Genomic DNA, 19,155 nt, shown 5'->3' on the forward strand with positions numbered 1-19,155 from the left:
ACATGCACACACACACAGGCTGCCACACTCTCCTCTCGTGCTGCTAAAAGCAAACAGTGGATATGATGGACAAACATTGCAGGCACAGATGTGTCCATTATAACCAGCGTGAGCCATGCTCATGAGGAGTGCTGTCACTTCTGAAAATCCAAGTGTGTCCGGCTGCGAAAAAGCAGTGGGGTGTGAGAACAAAAGAAAGAGATGTTGTGATTAAGACAGGGCTAATGGTTCATTAACAATATCCAAGGCCTGGCTCTACAGCTTAGAAGTTAAGGACATATTTCAAAATTACCTTTTTCCTTTTTTTCTTCTTGTTGTTGCTGCTGATTTCTTTTCTCTGCCTTTTGAAAAGGATTTGTAGCTTCCTTTCTTGCCCTTTTGTCTTATGGCTCCTAAAATATGAAGCAAATGAAAACATAGATGTAGTGAAAACAATATTTTTTTTTTCTTTCTGATCTCTTTTCAACTCTCTCTATGATGTGTGAGTCTAAGGCCAGGATGGGGGGAGAGGCTGCATTCCTTGGTTCAGTGATGGTCCCACCCCAGCTGCTGGGGTCCCACTTGGCAATCTGAGGGTTGTGTCTGTGCTGATAAATGAGGAAGGCCAGTGAGTGGTCTTTGGTGCAGTGGTCCCTGGTCAGATGTCCAGGGACAGGTCACAAATTAGCATGTGCAAAAAACCTTAGGTCAGTTCGGTTTTGGAACAGGTTACCAAGACAAGTTGTGCAGTATCCATGCCTTGGAGGTTTTCAATCCTATCACAGAATCATAGAATGATTTGTCTTGAAAGGGACCTTAAAGACCATCTCATTCCAACCTCCTGGCATAGGTAGGGAGACCTCTGACTAGACCAGGTTGCTCAGAACCTCATCCAACCTGCCCTTGAACACTTCCAGGGATGGGACATTCACAACTCCTCTGGGTAACCTGTCCATGTGTCTCATTACCCTCACAAAAAAGAACTTTTCCTAAAATCTAAACTAAACCTGCTCCCTGTGAGGTGGACAGCTGAGGTGGCTTTCCTGTGAAAGTTCTTGCTTCAACCCATAAATGGAATAAATAATTTAATCGACTATATATAAATCACTAAAATTTGGTGAGAAGTATTGTACTCTTGCATTCTGTCCTTTCTTTTGCCTACTGAGATTCAGACTTGCCAGTGATCATGTCCTGGGATGCTCTTGTAGGCCAAGGGACATCCAGAGGATACCTTGTGCAGATAGCTGTTATAAGATATATGGGTAATGCTTGTATTACCAAATAAAACAAGAAGAAGGTGCTAGCTAAAGCAGTGAACAGTAATTGCCTGTACTCTTTAGCTGTTAACACCCTCTCTGTCATGGCTGTAGTTCCTGCCAGATGCCACTCTCAGACACAGATCTTGGCAACATTTGGGGACTACCTTTTTTGGGCAAAGACAGAAAGCCAAATTGTGTGATTGCAAGCTGTGCTGCCCTGCAGATTAGAGACAATCTGTAACAGCCAGTCCTAACCATAGCCAGTGGACAGTCCTGAGCAAAACTGGTAGGAGTGTAATCCTTTCATGATCACCACACTTCAGTTTATAAAACCTGTTTTATTTTCCTAATAACTAAATGACCTTCCTGTGTTAGCTTCATGACTGGAGATTAATACACTCTGGGATCACTGCCCAGTCACTTCTGCCAACACAGGAGCCATTCCAGGAGACATGTTCCTCCGACTCCCTGGTTAGATTTCAGTATATTGCTATTTTCCATTTGTAGATTATAATTTTTTCCAGCCCATGGTGTTCTGCTAACGTGCTAGATCTATTGGAAAGTAGAATCAGCAGCACTTTCCCATGCTAATTTATCTGTCACTGTGGCAGTACCTAAATGTCCATTTGAAATCTCCCTGGATAAATAAATCTTCCCCTACTGTAGTGAACTGTGCAGTAATTTGTTCTTTACATCATCCTGCTTTAGATGTTTAGCAGTAAGGCTGATTGTTCGAGAAAAAAATCTGTGGTGAAACTGTACGGTACATATTCAGCATCAAAAAAACTGATCACAAATGTGAACAATGCATCATTATGAATCTGATCTTGCCAATCCTTCATATATTTTCAACTTCAAGTTCCTGTGGGAATGCCTACAAGTTTATTTTAAGACACAAATTAATAACAGATACAGGCAGCAAGTATACAGGCACTTCCCAGGCATGACTGGAGGCCACCACCATCCTCTCAGCTGAGCAGATCTCTTTAAACTGTTAAGATGACACTGCTCCATTTAAAGCACAAAAACCATGAAGTGGTACAATGGGTTAGAGTCTCTCTAGGCTTGCCTGGATATGAGGAAGAGGGCTTCTGAGTATACTTCCCTACACCTCTTCTATTCCAGATGCCTTTTTACCAAAATTATGGGCATCCGTATTAGTGGATGAGACAATTTTAGGATGTTAACAGAATGGAAATCCTTCAAAATGAACATCTTAATCAACAGCTCAGAAATCCTTCATTTCAATCACAGTAATGATGCTAATTTTAACTAAATTATTCATGCAAGAGGTCATGATATGTGAACCTTTATATTTCACTTGCCAACGTTACCATGCAGTTCTCCTTTCTCTTATGTAAGTTCCTCACTGATAGGGTGAGAAAGTGTTACCCTGCCAGAGTATGGAGCTGTAGCTGACTTTGCCCTGGCTTAGAACTAAAACTGGCTGTGACTCTCTGGGCTGCTGGCACTGATGCACCATTCTAAAGCCTTCAAGAACTGCTCTTTTCAGACCAGCACTAGCACAGGTGTGGAGCAGGACAAAACAAGGTACATGGGTTAGGGACAGCAGCCCTGGCCTGCACACCAGGAGGATGTCAGGATCTTGGGGTGGTTTTTCAGGATGGGTGCATAGAGCTAATCAAAGGAATATGTGTGGGTTAGAGGCTTGAATGGGCTTGACAGATCAGCCAGGTGAGGGACACGGGATTGGATCCTTTGGGGATCATAAAGAAGATTTGGAGGTCAGGAGACCAGGAGCTGCTTCTGAGCGCAGTCCTCAAATGAACTCTGTTTAAAAAATACCTGGTTTATTTCACAGCCTGCCTCCCACCACTGGAAAGCAAACCAGAGCACCAATCCTGTGGATGCTCAGCTACAAATCAAGGACAGATCTTGCTGCCAGAATGGGGACTGACATTAGTGACATTAAACATGTGCATACAGTTTAGGCGCTACTGTGATATGCAAAATAAATAATAACATGCATAAAAATAGACCTACCTTTTAGCAGTTATATCCCATCTATATTTGTAGATCCACAGCCTTAAATGTTATAAATATAACTGAAATTGTCCAATGTATATGCAGATATTCCAGGATGCCATAAAACACACAGAAAAATGTGAATTGATTACACAAGCAGCTTTTTAAATGAGTTAGGTCTATAGACTTTATAGTATTCCTTTCTCTCAAATCTTGTAAAATACATGGAAGTCTTAATTATATCTGAAGATATCTGAACTATGTTGGCCTTTGATTTTATAATACAATATGCAATTCCTGCTCACATAATAAACCAATAAATTCAGTATTTGTAATAAATGAGTTTAAGTTTATAAGACTATCAAAATACCTCCTGGCTCCTGTTAATGTTTAGGAATCATTTCAGAAATGTTTCAGGTTCCTGGCTTGTAGAATTGCCTCATTTTCTGCTGTTTCTATTGATCCAAAGTCTTGAAGTAATCAACAGTTACATGTACTATAAGAGTAACACACATGTAAGTGTTGTGTATGTAGGTGAGAGAGGTATAGAAGGGATGGAAGAAAAGTGGAAGTAGCAGTTTCTGTGTAAGTACTTCCTCCAGTAGGAGATTTGAATCCAAGAGGCCCACCCTGAGCCAATTATAAATCACATTTTGTTTTAGAAGGTATGAAATAGATGGGCTGCATTTCAAGTATGCCTGCAGGCCCTGGCCATAGACATTGAGTTTTCTAGTGTACAGCCAGCTGGTGAAATTCATGCAGAACTTCACTCACATGCTTGGCTTTGCAGCCTCATGTTGGGACTTCAACTCTTGATTTTTGGTCAACCAGCAGTCATGTGAAATGAGTTCCACTTCATGGAGATAATTACTGGCTCAGATCAGAAGGAGTCAAGAATCAGGTGTTGTAGCCTAATATAGTTAAAAAATGTTGCCTCACATTCTATGAGTTGGTGCCCCTCGATGCGGCTCCTGCAGCTGCAAAGATCCAAACCCATTGTTGAAGGAGAGACAGTAAAAGGAGAGGTGACTTGTTTGCTTGTCTTACCAGGTGATATAAAGGAAGAGGCACCTGATTCTGCTTTTAAAATTCAAATTTAGAGCATGTATTAACATATTCTTTTAATGTTTTGTGACAGAAAAAGAGTAAAATTTTCTTGTCAAAATACTAAATACCACATAAAGGAGTTACAGATGTTGTATTTAGGTAGATTAGCTAAATCATGGCATAAACTGTTGTTTCTTAAATTCCATCCCCAAGGCAAAACAAAAATGTTCTATGGTTGGGAATTTTTTTTGTTGTTGTTGTTTGTTGTTTTTGTTGTTAAACAAAACTTTTAAAATATCTTGCTTATAAAGTGTTATACCTTCTAAATTATGCTGGCTTTTGGCTAGATGCATGCTTTCTGTTGAAGTTCACACCACAGCCTGAGACATGTTAATTTAAGGTAGGCGTCTACTCAGTCAGCTGTTCAGAAGAACAATATAGAAATATCCATTCAAGTCCTTTCATTCCCTGGAAGCCTGAGGAACATTTTGGATATTGCCTTTCAGCACTAAAGCTGGTCAGCTTATGGTAGCATTTTCTCATTTCAGTTTTTGCAGGTCCAAACCACAACGATCCACAAGGGGATTAAAGCATATATTAATGAGCTTTTTAGCCCCTGTAGATTTTTCCTTCTAATTTGCCAGAATTTTATGTACCCCTTTCCTGACCCTAGAAGTGATATTTTCTTCCATCTGGAATGATTGTTTCATGTTAATATGTTGGTTTGAATATAAAACATAAGAATGTTGGTTAGCACAAAAACTAATGAAGGCTCTGGGGTTTTTAGCTTTTTGGCTTTATTTATTTTTTTCCTTAAAGAAACATTACTCATTTATTCAGGCCAAGAATGTAAGGCTTCAAGTGTTATTCATGCAAATCTAATGTAAAACACAAACATGAGACAGTAAATACATATTTAGGCACCTAAATAAGCAGCCTGATTTGACACATTAGCATTCTGGTAAAACCCTATATTTTATTTTGTGACCCCTATCATCTGAATTCAGTCAGACTTATTAAAAATTCAAATTCCATCTCATAGGAGGGACCCGTGTACTAACTGCTGTAACCACCATTATGACAACTAGACTAGAATAAGATCCCAGAGAATATTCGAATTGGACAAACAAACAACATTTTATTTAGGTCCTTCATCTTCTAAATGACCATTGTAAAATGGAAACATACCTCCCACTGTATGAAAATCCAGCTTTTCCAGGTTGGATTTTCATGCAGTGGAAATGTATGAAAACATTATCTTATGCATACTTAAAATGTAACTTATCCCATAGATGGTCTGATAGCCAAGTATATTTTTGAGGTCAGAGTTTTCTTGTAATGTTCTCTTGCCGAAAATTCCAAATTGTTCCATTATTTTTTAGGGGTTTTATTTGGTTGAGGTTTTATTTTGTTTTCTTCCTTGTGTTCTACTTATTACAAAATAAAAGTGTGAGTCTTCTCTTAAGTTAATGTAAAATCAGTAATCATTGGGTACACTGAATTTTTAACTAAGCAATTCTGCAAGAACAAGAAGGGAAAAAAATATGCAAATGGTAAACACAAGAGTGCTGAATTAGATACCCATATATGGTAGAACATATGAGTTAAATACTAAAATATTTGGCAGAAACACATGAGAAGAATCTCTGTCCAGAGCCAAAGCCTCATAGACAAAGGGCAGAATTTACCACAAGCTTCCCTATCTCAGCTGCACGCAAGGCACGTTTCTCTTTGGATGCATCTGGACCATCATCCATTATGCATTCCATATGACACACATCTCAATGGGGTTTACTTCACCTGCTTTCATGAAATGAACCTTATTCTTCTTGCTCTCATATAAGAACATTTGCTACTGAATATTAAAATGTGGGAAACATGTGGCAGACATCTGTGGTGTGCTGCCATTGCACTTGACTTGCACAACAAAGTGAGCCATCTCACCTTCCAAAATCAACCCTGCCCCCTTCAAAATACATCTTATTTCACAAATGCAGGTGCAAGGCAATGCACCTCAGCAAACACTGAACATTTAAAGGCTTCAAAGGGGTTTTGTTCTGCTGAGTTTTGCTTAGATGTGTCATGAAACAGCACAGGAATCAGTTTTCACTTGGTCTGTTCCAGGAGTTTTCAGTCACTTGGGCTTTGGTTTTTCTTTTGTTCTGCTTTCACTTATTATTTTTTCACCAAAATTTAAAATTGCCCCTAAAAATGCAGGTGACTGTTAGTGGAAGGCAGTTTCATGGATCCACACCAGTGTGGTCCATCAGCCAAATCATGGCCATGACTGGATTCTTTAAACTCCAATGGTGAGAGTGATATGAAATGCATGATCTTCTTTTACAGTAAAAGGGATTTGAATGAATACATCTAGATTCAGAGTTCCAATGTTTTAAGTGCATGCACAGACCAAAACTTTGTAGCTTGTGTTCTTTTAGGAATCGCAGTAAGATAAATAGAATTGCGATCCTTTCCTATTACATGCATTCCTGAAACTTTTCATTATCCTTATCTAATCCACTTTACCAGCTGATTCTCACTGCCTCTACTGAGCATCATCATCTCATCGAGGTCTGGCTTGCAGATATGGAAAGTGGAAAATCTGTCACTGCTCTTGAGCTGCACCCATATGTACAAATGTCAAGCCTCTCGTGCCCAAATGTCGGCATGTGCTGCCTCCGTTCACGTAACTTGGAGTAATCACTTGCACCTGTGCCATATGGGTTCAAAACTCAGGGGTTTCACTCTTAGTTATTATCTGGCAATGTATAGACTTGAAATCATATATTTTTTAACATCATTCTAATCAACCAGGTAGCATAAGAACATATCAAAGTAAGTTTTCTCTCTCTCATCTATCACCTACCTTAGTGGTATACATTTACTCTTGCTTTGCATTTGCCTGCTCACCAGCTTAAGGTCCAAGAGCCTGAAAAATTCGATCAATTTTGTGTAGAAGTTGAACTTTTTTCTTGTATTACTTTTTTAAGGTTTATTGCATCAGAAATTCTTCCCTTGATCTTATATTAGTATGTAAATGAGACGGTATTCAAAATTTGTTCATCTTGCATTAGAATGAGAAAAATCACGAAATAAATGCTAAACAGGATTTTTAGAATAAGTGCAAATAATTTAAAAGGAAACAAAAGAATTTCCAACACATAAGGAATTTCTACAAGCAGGTTATGGGTCATTCCCATCTGGTGTCTGCAGTTCCAGGATAGACAATTCCAAGCTGACTGTTCCAGGATAGCTGCATCTATCACCTGACTGTAAAAGTAACCCTGTGCAACCTCTGTTAGCGCAAGAGGAGTGATGCTCTGGCTGTTCACCGAGAGGAACAGGAGTCACTTGTGTGGGTACCATATTCCACAAGGTCTGTTTCAGTACCAAAGTCCAATGCACGCAGACACATATGCAGTAAAACCCTTATCCTTTGAAAAACGACTGAAAGAATGTCTAACATTCCTGGCTCTGCAAGGTTTACTACTGTGAGCTGTGTCATGAGTGTTGTAGGCATGGAAAATTTGCAATGGATCATAATTACCATTATTAAGTTAATGATTACAGAAATTCAAAGCAATTTTGACTGAAAAGGCCTTATTTTAATTCACAATAGAAGTGCTTCCCTCACCCTTGCTGCACAAAAATACATTAAAATGGATATAAGTAATCCAGTAATCCTAATCAATCCCTCTCCAGGGGACACTTAGGTTGTTTTAGTGCAGAAATGTAAGTTTAGGCTGAGAAGAATTATGTGTGCAAAGCACTGGCTGTTTGGACCCATTGCTGTTGTTTCTTTGATGGCAGCACTTCAGGGCAAAGTACTTTGATGATTCCTCACAACTTCACCATATCAAATTAAATATAGAAATAGGCACATATTTCCTAGAGAGATGGTCAATGCCCTATGTCTGTCAGTGTTTAAGAGACCTTTGGACAATGCCCTTAATATCTTAACTTTTGATCACCCCTGTAGTTGTCATGCAGTTGGACCAGATGATCATTGTAGGTCTCTCCCAACTGAAATATTCTATTCTATAGCATGTAGGAAAATAATAAATCAATGGAAGCTATATACACCCAGATCCAAACTCATGATACAGTAAAGTTTTAAGATAACCCTAAAAGCATGGTAGAAATCAGAACAAATAGAAAAAATGAAACATGAAAAAATGACACAGAAAAATTAGTCTAGTCTAAGTAAACACGGTGTATTTACTTTAAGATACTCTGAGGTTTTATGGTGTATGATATCACAGATTTGTCATGAGGGAACTGCTCTCTAAAATCTCCAGCATGTGACTTCACCATCTCCATGTTGTGTTTCCAGGTGAATCCCAAATTATTTGTTCCCTAAGGTGCTGTGAACATCTGCACACCTTGTGCTTGTCATGGTGTAAGCATGAAAGAACAGTGCTTGGTGCTTTTTCCCCTGTCAGCCTGCACTGCCTTTTGCAGTGACCAGACCAATTGTACAATCACAGCCATAGTCTGTGTTGCCAAAGACTTGTCTTGGTTGCTGTGAGTGTTCACACTTGGCCATAGAGCCACAGACCAGCCCTCACATCACTATTAGGTGTCTGTAATTTGGTGGGCACAGGTGGGCATAGAACACAACAGATATATCCTGGCTTCCCTCGGTGTATGTATCCTGAACAGAGCACCCCTGAGTGGCAGCATCCTGTGATGTCTGGAATAAACCATAGATCTTTCCCAAACAGCTAAAGATCTTTAGGCATCACCAGAGGCATGGGGGAGCTGGTTCAGTGCAAATTCAAACCCCAGTATGCCAGCCATTAATCTGCTGTTTTAGGCAAACCCCTATTCCTCCTGCTTTATTAGGATGGTGAGCTATTCGAGGCAAGTCTTTTACTAGATGTCAATTTGCCACCTAATTTCATAGAGTAGAATCACAGGATGGCTTGGGTTGGAAGAGACCTTAAAGATCATCCCATTACAACTTTCTGACACGGACAGGGACACCTTCCACTAGACCAATAGCTTTCTCAAAGCCTCATCCTGGCCTTGAACAATTCCAGGGATGGGTGATCCACAGCTTCTCTTGGCGATCTGTTCCAGTGCCTCACCACAACTGAAGAGTTTTTTTCCTACATAGAGCTTTATTGATTTTTGTTAAATCAAATAAAGACCTCTTGATATATGCAGATATGCTATTTAACAGGAGGCATCATGTAGACAGGGCATTTGTATAAGTCCTTGTACCACACAGCAGAGCTGAGCAAGGCATGGCAAGGCTTTGCAGGAAAAATTATGTGGATGTTGGAAATAGCAGAGCCGTGTTAGCACATTGCTGCACCTGAACTAATAGTGCTGGCACCTGAACTAACAGTGCCATGCTGAGGTGATCACATCCTGATGTGGGCAGAGTTAGATCAGTAGTTCTACATTATACTTTGTAATGTATTTGTGCCACAGGCTGTCCTTCCTCAAAGAAGTCATCATAACATGGCTGGCTCCAAGCTTTAAAGAGGGGCACTTTGTTGTTTGACTTAGAAAGGAAGATGGCATCTGTCTGTGCTGAGGGTACAGCTGTAGGTGGTGTTGCTCATACCACACCAGGGAGGAATAGCTTCCCTGGGGACATCAGAGGCAGAGGAATAGGGAAAGTGAGATGTGAATTCAGTTGCATTCATTTTCCCTGTCCCAGCTGATGTGTGCAGAGAGTGAATGATCCTTGGCAGCAGACCAGGATGAAGGATATTGAGATCAAAGGAGTAACCAGCACACTATTCTGTACTTCACAGGAGAGTGTGTATTTGGCACAGAAACACCTCTGATAAGCATTAAAAATATCTTTTTAATGGATATTTTATTCTCTTGACAGAGACTATTTAGGTTTGAAAGTGACACAAAAGTAATTTATCCTCCCATGTAAAAATGCACTCTGCAGATAGAGATATCATATTAATTTTACTTATTCATGTAACACTCTGAAAACTAATCTTGGGTTCCTCCCTCAACACCACAGAAAGAAAAAATTAATTGACTTGGGTACAAGGCAAGGAATTAATCTCCACCTGCTTTACTTTGAGATTTTGCTTTCAAAGTAAAAAACCTAGATCACCTGCAAACAATAATTTTTTTTTCTACTAAAAGTTATGCTTCTTAATATACTTAATATGTAATTTATTTCTTAGCACATTTATTCATTAATTTCTATTTCACAGCACACTCCACAGTCCATCATGTTTTTAATTTCTTCAATCATCTGACATATAGTACATAATGCAGTCGTGCTTGCACTTTATGCTCCCTTTCAATCAGAAGAATCCCAAAGCAGGTTCATAAACTATCACCCATTAACAGGCCTAAAAACAATGGCTTAGAACAAATGTAATTATGAATCTGCTATACCTTCATATACATTTTTCCTGTCTTTTTCCAACTGGACATGCATTGCAGACCTGTCATAATATTAGCCATTTAATACTTATTTTTCTTGCTAATCAGGAAGCTTTTTCTCCTTTTTTTCACTTTGAACCTTCTCTTGGTTACTCCTGGTGTTCTTATCAGAATTACAAAGCATGGAAAAATTTAGCAAGACATTGCAAAATTAGAAAAACTGACAGTAAAGGCTACAAGAGAGAACATTGTGTGCTTTCTTTGCAAGACTTCATTGCACCAAAACCAAAATAGAGGCTTGTGTTTGAAAACAGAAGTCTCCTTAAAGGGAGTAAATTGCAGTTCGGGGGTAAGAAAGGTAGGAGATTATTGGAATTGCACATCTCCCATGGGGCAAATTTCTAGAGCTATTTACACAGCTCTGTGAATTATCTAAGTCTCATGGAGCAGAATGAGAAAACTGCAGTGTGGTGCATTTCCTTGCCTTAAAGAAAGATGGACACAAATCTTAAACTTGTACTTTTTGCAAGCTCCACAGAGGACAGTCATATCATGTGGAGAAAAGACAATTTTTTTTGAAGTGAGATTAACAACTTGAGGTCAGTGTTATATTCATCTATATATGAAGCAACTGAAATAAGTATACTCCCCACATTTTTGTACAGGCATGTTTAAACATGGGACTGCATCCTTGGAGAGTAGATCATACAAGATAGGTTCTCTCTGAAATGGACACAAATATATTTTGGACAATGTTAATGACAAGAAAACTTTTTCATCTGTTCTTTCAGGGAAATCAAGCAGAATCATAGAACCATAGGATATACTGAGTTGAAAGGGAACCACAAGGATCATCAAAGTTCAATGCCTGGCCCTGCACAGGACATCCTGAAAATCACAACACGTGCCTGAGTGGATTAAACAAACACTTCTTGAATTCCAGAGACAAAACAAAATTTTAGAAAACACTGCCTCTGAAATGGTTTGGGGAACTCAAAAACCAGCAGTTCTGATGCCAACTGCCTTCCAGCTCCTAAGGCTCCAAAACCAGGTTACATTCTTTGGTGCTGCCCCTATTTTGTCTGCTCAGTGAGCTGCTGTGTTGTAATATGGGAGTCTTTTTAGTTTTAAATGATGCCTTCATCAATAATCCTCTTCCAGGGAAGAATAAAGTCTTGTGACTCCCAGAAACACCTCAGTAATATTTAACAATATCTTTCTCTGTTTCCTGAGCTACTATTTAAACAAAAATCCATCCTTTTATAGGGAAAACCAACACTTTCCTCCAGATGGCTACATTTAGAGACTAAAGGCTTGAAAATATTGGTCTGGGTGATTTTTGATGAACCATGCAGGCTGGTGAAGTTCAGAACTAACCAAGACTTACTCTACTTTATTTCTGTACTTTTTCTCTGAGCCAGTAAGTCATCCAGCTGCTGGTCACACACACTCCCTTTCCTTTGTTAGTATCACCACCAGCAGATATGCTGGATAAAGCTCTTGTGCATGAATTTCAACTGTATTCCTAATGAAACAAGGCTAGGTACAGGAGTACCTAGGTACAGTCCTGTCATTTTCCCTGACATTGAATGATGCTTCAAGGTACAGCTCTGAGATGCAATGACTCACAGTGCGTGAACACAGCTTGGAAACAGTACATTCCCAGCCTGAACAGAATCACCCTCTTCAAGAGGTCTTGTTGACAGGAATCACCCTCTGTCATTTAGCTTCAGGACCAAACAGCAGCCCTGCCTTATTTTTTTTAAGAGTATGGATGTCATAGGTGTTAGATGAACAATCCTACAGGAGTATTATCCCATACTTCTATTCAGATGCTGTGAACACTCTTCAGCAAACACACACTTGGGAATCAAGATGAATTGACAGCCAAATGACTGATGGTATTTTATGGTTTCCCAGAAGTTTTCATGCTACATCAATTACTATGTGAGTCTAATACATTTTTAGGTGGCAGGTTTTCATCCTCTAAGTTAGGCTACTTGTATCCATCAGACATATTTTATTGGTGAATGCGATTCTGTTATTAACCCATGATAGAATTTCCAGGGTCTTCATTTCATATTTTTAGCTCTGATGGTCCTGTTTAAACCACAGAGCATCACATCTGTCTCTTCATTATATCAATCTTCAACTGTTGATCTTACACCACTGTTAGTTTCTGAGACAGAGTGTCCTGGCTCTCTAATCTTGCAAGGATCTGATTTCTCAATAAGCAGGTTATGAGATATGAATGTTCTAAATAAAAGTATCACAAAACATTCTCTAGTGACACTGCTACTTATGTGAAATTATTTGGCTGTTTTAGTCACTTTTAAATTACTTTACTGTGTATGAAAGTATCCTTTCTACATCAAAAAGCCCTGAAATGAAGTAAAGGCATATGCGCAGAGTAGGGTTAGATGGGATTCATGATTCATGCATTGAATTTCATAACTGCATACAAGGCTCACTGTCTTCTGTGGTATTTTAATATGAATTGAACCATTGCTTCAAGTCAAACTTTTTCTGTGTTGTTTTCCTGAGCAGAGATGAGCTTACATACAGCCCCCATTGGTCTGCTGAACCAGCAATTCTAAGAGCAATTAGTATCAGCATTAAGACCCCCACCAAGACATGACACTGAAATTCAGCAAAGGCTGGATAAAATTGCAGCTTGCATTCTTTAAATATTTATACAGTACATCAAAACAAATGAAACTGGAGATTCCATTTCCAGCATGAGCTGCAACATTGCTCGAATGGGGTCTCCAGTGTCACGCCACTTATTTTCATTTCTTTGATGATTTTTTTTATGACACTTCTACTGAATTACTAATCAGGGACAAGGGACAGTGTCATACTGTTTAAAATCTTCAGTATTTCTAAGAATAAACAGATATCCAGTGAAGCAAGTTGGAGTGATCTTTAATTCTGAATTATTTTGAGAGCATGAAAGTCACTTGCACAGATCAGGTTTATCACAGCATAGAAAAGACATGTTTGTATCAAAATTTGTATACTTAAAAAAAAAAAAAAAAACACTTAAGAAAAATCTACCTTTTTTTAAAAAAAAATCCTCATTTAATTAATCAGGCCTGAGATATACAGTTTCTCATGGAGGTTTCTGCAGGAAAAAATATGGCTGTAGATTTTAATAGCAAGAATAACTTATCTATTACCTTTTTTCTCTATTTTGATGCAACATGAATGCAGTAGCAGATCAGCTGCAATATGAGTGACTTCCATATGAGTATGACATTTCCAAATATTTGATAAAGTACTTAAATAAATTATAGAATAGTAAAGTCTACTTCTGCCCCAGTGCTCTTTTACAAGCTCTTGACCTTTTTGGTTACACAGAATCATAGAATCCAATCCAAAGCAATGGTGTGCATGGATAAAGTGCTGCACACACACAAGTTTCTGCTGCTGTTATTATTTTTAATAAAGATTTTTGGATTGCTTGCATGAATAAATTTCTTTTGCTAAAGATAGAATGGAGCATCCAGAGAAAGGTCTTATCCCAAATGTGAACTAAGTGCACAAAATAAAGCCTTAAAAGAAGGACATAATGACATATAAAAGACTGCAAACAAGAAAATGGGAATAATACACTTTCTATTGAAGCTGAACAGAACAAAAATAAGAGTATGATGAAACTGAAACATGGAAGAGCCATGTTGGGCCTTAGGTGATCACATTCAAACAGAAGTAAAATTTCTGGGGAAGTCATAAACTCCTCTTTATTGAGGATCTCTAAAATAGATTAGAACTACTTCTGTCAGAAACTACAGAAGTACAGCCCTTTAAGGCAGGAGAAATGTGGGTAGTTTCTTGAGATCAGTCCCAGCTCTGTGATTCTGCAAGCAGTTCTTGTGCTGGTGCTTGGAGGAGGAAATGGGATGCTCTGAGTTTTCATCAGAATGGTGTCTGTAAAGTTTATCCAGTTACATTTTGGAGGAAATGTCATTACCATTTTTTACATTAAAGAAAGCAATGTTTGACCAAGATCTCTTGGGTTTTTTCTTCAGATCTCTGAAATGCAGGAGTAGAACACTGCCATCCAGATTTTTGAACAGTGATGATTCCTACAGGAGAGAAAGCCACAGGACTAAGTCAAAAAAGGCTTCAGCTGGTCCAGCATATGGAGTCCAGTAGTGACCAGTAGAAAGATTCCCACAGAGGAACAGAAAGCACAGTGAATCATCATTCCTTGTTGCCTTTTTTCTTGCTTCACAAGATTCTACAGACCTTTTCCAATCCATTTAGTTTCTTTCACTGCAATGTACTATACTGCCCCATTTTGGAGAAAACAAACAAGAGAGAAATGATGGTTTGACTCTTTTATTCTTTTTCTGGTAGGAATTAAGCATTTTCAATGACAATAAGACCGTTAATTGTAGTGAATTAACACACCTTATTAAGTGTTGGAAACCTTTGACATTGAGACCCTGCAGCCATGGATGTCATTATTTCCCTGCATGGGGAGAGGAGCTTTAGACTCTGTCCAAATTCCACAGTTTATCTTCTAAATACTAGTTTAGAATTCATGATATGCCAGGAGGATGACTTCCTACCTTATAAATCTTACCTACCTTACAAATCCCATAGATGAGATGCCATATTTTAAAGCCTATATTAAAAAATACTAAAATTTTATTCTCTTATAAATTTGCAGTGAAAGCAATTTTTTTCGTACAACTTTGTTGATAAAGGTACAGTCCACACAAAACTATCCAGAACTGTGCTGAGCCAGAAATAAAATTTTAAAATAAACTTCCAAATTAAGTGTATTTTCCCAACAAGAGTGTCTTATGTAGATGTGATCACAGAGCACCAAAACTAAAAGCTGTGGACTGCCTGGCTGAACTCAACTCTAGATAATTCCCATCAATATGAATTTGTGCTATTCCAACGATTTATGAACTTGAGCAGAATTTCTTCAAGCCCATGTTTGTTCAGCCATTTAGGCCTGAGTTTCAGAATTTTGTCTTTCAGAAACCTCCTCCTGCAAATTCAGAGCTAAACCAAACCCACCAGCTGAATCTCATCTGTTTATGTATTTATTTATGTATATGTATCATTTATTTAATTATTGTCCCAGAATAGAAAGGGCATGAAATCCCCTGCCTGCTACTAGATTTCATTAAATACCATCTGCTTGAGCCAGGCTTACTAAATAATTGCTAAGGCTTGTGTTTTATCCTTCCTCAGTTCATTGCAGTAGTGGCCAAAGGCCAGTTCTTTCTTTCTTTTCTCCATTTTCTCTCGCCAGGCTCATAGCAGCACATTACAGTGAAATTGTAGTGTCTCTCTGCCCATGATCTGAGCATGCTCATGAAGTTTTCAGCTCTCAAGTTCCTGAAGAAAATTCTGACTTGGCACAGCTTCAAGTTCTACTTTCAAACACAAACACTATCTTCCTTGCCTTGGCACTCTCCCTGTTTTTTCTGTCAGTCTTTTCCCCTCCCTTCCTCCTTGCTATGTCTGCCTTCCCCCTATCTCTTACTCAACTCCTCAGCGAATAAAGCTCACACTCTTAGAAATATCCATGTTTATACAGTGATTGTCTTAGCTTAGAGAAGTGCTACTGGCAACATCATAAATAAAACACTGTTACAGGGCACTCTTAGACAATCCATATCTCGCTCTTTCCTAAACTTGTATGTGTTTCTCTCATTTGGAAACTTGTTTTACTCCTTGTCAATGTTTCCAACTGTTCTAATTTTGTAGGTTTGGAATGATGCTGCTTAAGGCTCTGCCTCACTATTGCAATGATTTTAGGGAAACTAGAATTTGAGACTGAGCACTGCAATTTCCAGCATTAATAAAGTACTTCTGTATGATCTAAAATTTTCTGTGGTAACTAGGTGCTCAGAAGAAACATCTGCATCAGCATCAGGAAAATCAGTGCAGACAGACCAGGAGCTGCTGAATGATACTTTAGGCAGCTCCACTCCCAACATGGAGCATTCTGCAATATGTGCCCAAGCTCCCAAGGAGCTCTGGATGCAGGTCTGGCATCTGGGGATTAATGAAGAGAATCAAATGATGTAGTTAAACTTTGCCAACCTGTTATAAAAAAGTCCTGACACAAGGAGGTTGTTTTACACCTTCTCAGTCTTTCTTAAGTGTACATGACCATGCATGGTTAACTCTCACCTAGTGAAAGACAGATACTGCTGTCTGTGTGTAAAGAATCCTTGCCTGGTAAAATTAAGGCTGGGAGAAACTGCTGCTCTGATGGTTTCTGTGGTAATTTTCCAATTGATCTCAATTGCAGTGGGATATTATTTTTTAGTTAAGATAAATGAGGTCTGTGGAAAGTTCTCTGAAGGTGACAGACATTTTATGGACAAAATAGAACTTGTAGACCATATTTGGTGCTTTCAAATATTTTTCTGACGTGCATATTAATTTACTAGATTAAACTGCATTAAAAATAAATCTGCCTATATACATACTAATGTAACTTTTTAAATAGAGTATCACCACATATTAAATTACAAATATATCCTTCTTGTGCTGGTTTTTTTCTGGTTTTTTTTTTTTTTTCCTCAGGGGCTACATCTACTATTTATGATGGTTTCTCTCATTTGTATTTTGTGACTTTCACAGGAGCAACTGATTGCTGCATTCATTGTGATTTATGTGCAAAGGGAAGCACATTCATATTAAGCATATAATGAGAGACCTAGAACATTAGTTTACATTTTGCTGGCAATCACAGTGACTTTGGCAACAGATTTTAGATTACCTTGACATCCACATCTAAAACACATGCAATAGCCAGTCTCAGCCTTCACCCAACCGTTGATCTTTTAAAACAGTGAATATAAGATAAAGATCTGTTGTGGTTCTCTTCTCAGCTCTCCACAACATTTCATAAATAGGTCAGTTTTAGTGTGTTTATATAAATTGATTCCCCTTCTGGGAATGCTTGGCTGTGATAAACAGTTCTTTCCAATTAGTTTAGCTTTTTGGGATTTTTTTTTTTTAATAGTTAGGGATTACTATTACAGGCTAAAAATATTTTAAATGCAAGTATCTGCTAAGTCAAGAAATTTTTTTTCTGTCTGTTCATGACAGATGAACTGCAAATGCCTTCTCCTGTTCACTTTAAAATCAGTATTTCAGTCCCTATGCATCTGGACATCACCTTTTTGACAATACACAGCAAAATGAAGATCTAGTGGGGAACACAGTGCCCACTACCATGAGCCATTTTAGCCATAAGGAAGGAATGATTTAGGCCAATGAAGCTTCTTTGGGTTTTAATCCCTGACTTTAACAGACATCTATAGGATCAACTATGTTTTGTCATATTTGGTTTAGAAGTCATTCTGTTGGCTTACAGACTTGTACATTCCTTTAGAGGCCAGCCATCCTTTTAATTCTTATTAATAATTCATTTTATTTAATTTTGTTGTCAAGTCCATTTCTAGAAACAATTTGCATGGAAAGTCATGTCAACTGCTGAATAGTCATCCAATAACCTCCATCAGCAATGAGTGTCTCAAAATGAATCAGATGTAAGAAATGGTAAGAAATCATCACACAGGACAAGTGCACTTCTAGGCCTTCAGCTATTATTTCTCATCTTGATGATCATATTTTTCTTCAGAATAATTAACAGAAAGATGGTGACAAATCTTGTGCCTTAACTCCTACTTTATCATATCATTGAAGCTTGAGGGGAGAGACAGAGGCTCTGAGTGAGTCCAGCTCTGCAGCTCAGTTTGTGGTAGGTTAGATCTGACAGCAGATGGAATCCCTGAGACATGTCAATTTAATTTTAGGTTGTGTGTCTAATGCACATGTTGCCAATTACAGTGGTGTATGATGTCTTTCTAGAGAGGAGGTCTTTCTCTCTCCCACTGGGTGAACACGCTAAGGATAAATTTTGCAAAAGTCTTTTTTTAAATCTGGACTCAGTCATGTTTTAACAGCCCACATCAAGAGGGGAATATCATTCAAAGATTATTTCTGACTCTCTAGAAACAAGAGATGCCTCTTCTTCTACTCTCTTATCCAGTCTCCTGGCAATAGTGCACTAAAACTCCCAGAAATAGAGCAAAACCTCCAGGTATTTGATATTCGTAGTTGATGTGGTTGTACAATTTCAATCAAGTAAGGAATCACAGAATCACAGAATGTGTAGGTTGGAAGAGACCTTCAAGATCATCGAGTCCAACACATGCCCAAACACCTCAACTAGATCATGGCATCAAGTGCCACATCCAGGGATGGTGACTCCACCACCTCCCCAGGCAGACAATTATAGTATTTAATCACTCTTTCCATTAAAAACTTCGTCCTAATATCCAACCTATATTTCCCTTGACGCAGCCTGAGACTGTGTCCTCTCGTTCTGTGAGTTGCTGCCTGGAGAAAGAGACCAACCCCCACCTGACTACAGCCACCCTTCAGGAAGTTGTAGAGAGTGATAAGGTCACCTCTGAATCTCCTCAAGAGAGGAACTTCAAATTTCACTTGCTAGCGTCCCAAGACCACACAT

The 19,155-nt window shown here is 38.6% G+C and overlaps 1 long non-coding RNA gene across 1 annotated transcript in view; it reads right to left on the minus strand.

The window, feature by feature from the left end:
* Nucleotides 1-310: 310 nt before the first annotated feature.
* Nucleotides 311-19,155, minus strand: part of LOC310908000 — a 29,633-nt gene continuing 10,788 nt past the window's right edge. The window contains exons 2-3 of the long non-coding RNA XR_014589760.1: nucleotides 3,243-3,304; nucleotides 311-392 (exon numbers count right to left, since the gene is read on the minus strand). This is a non-coding gene — a long non-coding RNA (uncharacterized lncRNA). The remainder of the gene's footprint in view (nucleotides 393-3,242; nucleotides 3,305-19,155) is intronic.

This window comes from Zosterops lateralis, assembly GCF_965231275.1.
Source record: "Zosterops lateralis genome assembly, chromosome: 3".
NCBI lineage: Eukaryota > Metazoa > Chordata > Aves > Passeriformes > Zosteropidae > Zosterops > Zosterops lateralis.